Source organism: Lipophrys pholis, assembly GCF_963383615.2.
Source record: "Lipophrys pholis genome assembly, chromosome: 14".
Lineage (NCBI taxonomy): Eukaryota > Metazoa > Chordata > Actinopteri > Blenniiformes > Blenniidae > Lipophrys > Lipophrys pholis.
In genome coordinates, this window is record NC_137633.1 from 8,863,270 (window position 1) to 8,870,135 (window position 6,866).

The following is a 6,866-nucleotide window of genomic DNA, read 5'->3' on the forward strand; positions in this document are numbered from 1 at the left end:
GTATTAAAAAAACCAATAAACACACAAACCTTTTTTATTCTCACTGTCTGAAGTTAAATCAGACTAAACGTCTCCTGTTTTAGGTCCGCTAGGATTTTCAAAATTATTTCTATTTGCTAAATGCGACAATAATGAGAGAGAATTTCTTAGAGAATTCTTTTTATTACTTTCATCGAAGTGAAAAGTTAGCATACATTTCGTTATTGCCTTTAAACTGTGTGACTTGGGTATCCTTCCCCAGGCTTCTCAGAATATTTAGATCAGGGCTTTTTGATGCCCACTCCAAAATATTGACTTTTTTGTCCTCAGGCCACTGTTTGACTAGTTTGACTGTATAGTTCGGGTCATTTTACATCCGGAAGACCTGAGCTTTTACTTCCTGGCTGATGTCTTGAGATGTTGCTTGAACATCCGCAAAATGTTCTTTTCTCATCACGCCATCTATTTTATGACGTGCACTAGTTTCTCCTGCGGCACAACATGATGCTGCCACCACCATGCTTCACAGTGGGAATGGTGTTCTCAGGCTTACAAGCTTCCCTCTTTTTCCCTCCAAATGTACCGATGGTCATTATGGCCAAACAGTTCTACTTCCTCAGAAAATAGTCATGTCTCCAAAAATGAAGGTTTTTGTCCTTGTGTGAATTTCCAAACTGTAATCTGCTATTTTATGTTCAGTTTGGAGTATTGCTTCTTCCTCGCTGTGTAGCCTTTCAGCCCATGTCTATGATGGACTTGTTTCACTGTGGATAACAACACTCTCTGACTAGCGTTGGTCAGCATTTTTACCAGGTCTTCAGTTTTTGTTCTGTGGTTCATTCACAAGTTTCGGTCCAAAACATGTTCCTCTGGGAAACAGAACCCCTCTATCATTGCTTGAACAGATGAACGTGGCAGCTTCAAGCAACTGGACATCGTAAACAAGGATGAACCAGACGTGTGGAGCTCCACAACTGTCTTCTCGATTTTTATTTTAATTTTCCCATGACGTCAAACAAGGAAACAGTGTCATTCAGGTGTGGCCTTAAAAAAAATATTCCCAGGTGTGCCTCTAAATAACTCGGATGATGACACAGACCTATCAGAATCTTCCAAATCCATGACATCATAATTTTTTAAAGACGTATTAATCTTTGTGTATGTAAACAACTTCAAAGACAGTAATAACAAATTATCTAAGAAATATCTCTTTTTTGGAAATCTAACTGACCTAAACCAGGTGAAGTTTACTCTGATTTAACTTCAGAGAGTGAGATAAAAAGGTTTACATTTCTTTTCATACAGTGTTTGTACACTTGACTGCATCTAAACTGCTGGAAAAGAATGAGGAATATAAAGATACTGTTATATCTGTTACTGTTATCAGAGTGTGTGTGTGTGGGCGGGTGCGTGGCCCCTTTAACAGCGACTGTGTGGGCTGCTCGCTTGACCGGTGTGCGTGAGGGAGCAAGCGTGCATCTGTGGAGCGGGTCTAGCAAGAAGCTGTACAATATAGTAACTGGTAAATAAATGCAAGCGTTCATCTCAGAAAGGGAGTCCCGTGTCCTGCTTTCCACCGGCTGTGAGGCAATGGAGTTAACCCTGAGGCTGAGGACAGCTTCGGCCCCGGAGTAGAAGTTGGTCTCCCCTGCGTCTTCCGACCACGGTCTGGAGACCGGCGCAGGAAGGGTTAACAATAGCGAGCAATGTATACTTTTAGGCCTGCACCTCAGATGTTCGCTGCAGATTTTAAAAATGTCGGTTGAGCATCTCTTCCACCTCGTAGGTAGCAATAACTCCGGGGTAAAAAGAAAAATAATAAAAAATAAATAACTCCACCCCCAGCTGATGACGTGTGAGGCCCCGCTCTGGCTCCACTCTGGCCCAGCAACGATGTGGAGCCAGCTTAGCACCAATTTATACCTTATAGGCTGGGGCTTTGGCGGTGGAAAGACAAAGAACTGGTGCTAAATCCGTCTTTGGCCACGAACGAGCACCTGGTTCTAATTGGTGTGAGCCATCCATTGTGGATTGCTCTGAGCAAATTGCTTTTGATCGAGAAAAATGGAAATACTGACTACAGAGTAACACTCACACCTCACAGCAAAAGATCCCCAGATCAAGTCCAGGATTGACTTGAACTGGGGATCCTTTTCTGTGCTGTGCTTGCATGTTCACCCTGTCCATGTAGAGCTCTTGTGCGATCACTCTGATCTATTTTGCAATAGCTGAAACACCTGAAACAACATTGATTATTATTGAGATAGTTCATGCATGCTTGCTTGAAACAACAAGCATGCAAAAAACCAAAGTAAGTTTCTCTTTAAGGTCTTTCATTGTTGGGCTGTTGGGTGTTCACCTCATGACAAAAGCTATCACTCTTCCAACCACACACAATTAAACAAGTGGAACATTCAAAGTACATTATGGTTGACTGCAAATGATTAATGGCATGATTATGCAGCATCATTTTGTAATCACATTTTTGTGCATGTATAAATGTCATTTGTCATTCATCGGGCCACAGATTTAAAGTTAAGCTCAGAGACACAGAGGTCTCCTTCAAAGCTATTATTTTGTTGTCTCAAAATCCGGTCTTGTAAAAGCAGTATTTTGAAAGTAATGAACAATTTTCATGAAATATCGAGGAAACTGTTTTATAATGTGGTGGACCTGTGTTCACTCTTATTGGTGACAACGAGTTGGATTTTAAAACTGAATAAATAAATAATAAAAATGACTGTTACTCAGAGAATGTTTCGTCCTGCGCTTCTTAAACTGCTAATTTCTGGGAATTCATTTGAAATAATTTTTTTACATCAGCATTGACTTTGCCCTAGAAATGAACTGTGATTGACATATTTTGCTTATTTCAGGTGGCTTTGGTAAGAACAACTAAATACTGCTGCCTCTTATAATACGACAATGTGAATGACTCACACATGTCAACTTACAAAAGAAAAGAAAACAAGGCTGTGTTATTGACTCAAGATTCAGATATGCAAGGTGACATGCATTTTTCTCTTGTATTTCCACCAAATCTCCAGTTGGACTGGTTTAGGAGGATTGATGAAAAATAAATGCATCAGATGGCTCACTTACAAAGTAAATTTCACTCCATTACATTTCATATTCATAGACCTCTGAAGACTGAAGAAATGAATGTTAAAAGATCAATCAAGAGTTGATGGTGTCTTTTTACGCACACTTAAGTTTCGTTTCTCTTAATATCTCGCACTGTACTTGGCTCTGTACAGCATTTGTGTTGGATGAATCACAGGGCGGTGTAGGTTGGGCATAGTGTTACAAAATGTTGAAGCGCTGCGTGAAACAACAGAGAGAGAAGTACTGCATTATATCAGTGCGAGGACTGACGTTCGTGAATCCTTCAAGCAATTACACACTAAAAATCTGAAAGAAGCTTCAGAAAGAAAAAAAACAACAACTAAATATAGAATAAGCCAAGAAATTCAGAAAAAATCATTATTACCCAAGAACAACAGGGTTATGCTGTAAAAAAGAAAAAAAAAAGAAAAAAGAAGCAAGCAGCAAATTTAAAAACATCTAGAATTCAGAAAACAACTAATTACAGGTTCAAACTGGAAATCCAAGAAACCTTACTATATGCAAACATGATCTACAAAGAAAAAATCTGCAAACACACCAAGCCTATTTACATCCCAAATACGGCTGCATTCCAGAGCAGTTTGTGAATGCATGAAGATTTAGTTATTTATTTTTCTCGTATGAATAACAGCTGAAATTCTATTGCATACTCAGATTGCAGTGCACCATATTTGTCCAGTACCAAAACACTTAAATGTAATAAAAGCACTTGTGACTTTGCAGCAGTCGTGCCTCTAAGGAGCTCTACGGTTGGTTCATTGGTTTTTGCGGGTCAGGGGGACTTTGAAGCGTCTGCCTGATGGGAGTAACTGGAAGGGGGTGATGGACGGGGTGAGAGGAGTCCTCGGTGATCACAGAGCGGTTGTATAGTTCAGAAATCTGAGTTTGTGGTGAACTGATGACTTCGCTGGCCTGTTTAACAATATGGAAGAATTTTGGAGGTACTTAGTGGAGTGTTAAAAAGTGTAATTCCTTCACTGTTACAAGAGATGTTATTAGTGCACACAGAGGAGACAATGGGGGATAAAACACAACCGAGAGGGTTGTTTAAAGTAACTTTGCTGGATTTAAGACTGTTTAAAAACACTTGCTGTGGCCTGTCATGTAAAAAAATTCTGAATACATAAAATCATGGTGGGTTGAACCTGAAAGTGTGAGAGGTGGTGCAGTTAGGTGTCCACGTGCACTGTATTACTGGCCGAGGAGAAGTCCATGAATAAAATCCTGGTGTGGGGGTGTGCAGAGTCCTGTTGTTTGGTGACAATGTCTAAAAGTGTGAGACATCGCATCCTCTCCTCCAAGAGTTTTTTTCTATAGGTGAACTGAAAAGGGTGCAGTTTGTGTGAAAGCATGTGTGATAGCCAGTCTCCGACCACTCGCTCCATGCATTTACACAGCATGGAGGTCAGGGCCACTGGTCTGGAGACCTTCAGCTCTTTCGTTTGAGTTTTTTTATTGGGAGTAGGGATGATGGCCTTGTGTGGGTTGACTCTGCGCAGGAGGATGGAGGTCACGGAGGCGAGACAGACAATGGGTAGGTCCAGATGATTGGTGTGTTCCTGCTGTCAAACCGGGTGATGAAGGTATTGAGTTGTTCAACAAAGGAAGTGAGGTCTGGGCGGTTAACCACAGCAGGGTTTGGAGCTCTGTAAATCATGATGTTTAACCCCTCGATATGCCTCCCTTGCATTTTCTGCTCCACTTCGTTTTTGTAGTTGATTTTAGCCAGCTTTGTCACCTTTGAAACATTTTTTTTTTTTAAATGTTCTTTATACCAACATCCCTAACAGAAAGAAGAGACAATAATTTGTGGTGAAAGACCAAAGTTCAATTCGTTAGGGCGTTATTTACATTAATGCCACGTGGTATTATACAAACCTGGGTCATTTGGTAGTGAGAAGGCTTTTCTTTTCATGACAATTATTACTTGTTATTTAATTTAAAAAGTTAAAAGTGATTCTTGGGTTCCAGGAAAAAAAAAAGGTGTCAAAAATCCAAATGCGGACTTCCCTGCCCAATAATGTTGGTGTCAGAATACTGTGTGTGAAGCCTTCTCCCACTGTGATTACTTTTCTGCATGGCATTTTAAAATTCCAATGTATGAGTCAGCTTCAGAAGTTCAGGTTTTGTAAGTTTGCTATTGACATTTTAAGGATGTAAAAATACTGGTTGTCAGACTGTGTGAAGTGGTCATATGCTTTGGAAGATGTGGAAGAGCAAGTGCAGTTGACCTGATTGTACATGGAAGATTTTCTTTCACAGTGATCTGTGAAGTGAAATATATTGATTTTTAAAAGAAGTATACCCTTTCTATTGCAGGCAGCGCTTAGTAATGAACGTTCAAGGACATTGAAATGAACCGGCAACAAGACACAGAACTCAAGCCCAGAAAATACCGCTTTCATCAGGTGCAGACAATCACACACTCAGACAAAAGTGAAAGGCATCAGGACAGGGAGCAGCATTCAGACACAGCAAGGGACAGTCAAGGACCCTGACATGAGAGACAGTGTGCCCAGACAAGACAAAAAATGTGCACTATGACAAGCCATTTTGGTCTCATCGCCTCCCGCCACATGTTTCCCTAAAGTGCAAACAGGATTTCTTCTGGCTTCGATTCAACAATGGCTTTCTTTTCGTTACTCACATATAAAGGCCCAATTTGTGGGGTGCAGACTGATAGCTGTCCTGTGGACAGATTGTCCCACCTCAGCTGTGGCTCTCTGCAGCTCCTCCAGAGTTACCCTGGGCTGCTTCTCTGATTAATGCTCTCCTGGCCTGTCAGTTGAGGTGGACGAACATCTGTTTGTTGCTTCGCAGTTGTTCCATCCACTTTTGGATGATAGATTACACTGTACTCCTTGAGATGTGCAAAGCTATAAGTTATTCCTGCTTTAAACCTCTCCACAACCCCTTCTGAAGAGTGGACGCCTGTCTTCAGGGGACACTTGCACTTGGATTTCAGGGTATTCATATATTATGAATCCCTTAAATTCATCAAATAACTATGTTCTGATACGCGCTGTTCAACTGTAAGTGGTACAAACATCAGCCCCTGTAAAGGCAAAGCCACAGTTGGTAAAAGCATCAGGATCTGGTCAAAAGGAGTCAACTGACACTGGTGTGTGTGTGTGTGTGTGTGTGTGTGTGTGTGTGTGTGTATACATAAATGTTGGACAAGCCCTGAATGGGACAGCATCGCAAGACAAAAAGCTGTGCGATATGTTGGAAATGCACCAAATAAATTTAGAATCATAAGACTTTGCCACATATCCTCAGTTGATTGTCAGGGAACTCTGAGAATCTGGTCTGGTGGCACGTTCGGACTGAGGGCGTGTCAGGACAATGGCATGCCTCAGATTGCACTGCTGTACAGTATGTGGACTGCTGAAAGGTGTGTTTGCTTATAAATGACATGAGTCACCTCTTGATTTTCTTTGCCACAGAAGAGACACAACTGGTGATTAACATTAGTTTACTCCAACTAAATCAGTATAATTATTTTTGCCTTTTACATAAACTTCTAACAGCATATACTGGAGCTGACCGTGGCTTCAAGCGAATGCGAAATTTACATCAAAGTGTGTTTTATCTTGTGAGAAAGATACAGCATACACAATTGGATGGCATTTGCTCTGTTGCTGGGTGTTGATGGAGGGAACACTGTGGACACTACCACCAATTGAAACTCTAAATATTTACTGTGCCTGTGGAGATAAAACCACAAAAAGATGGCACACCAAACCAAGGGCCATATCGCT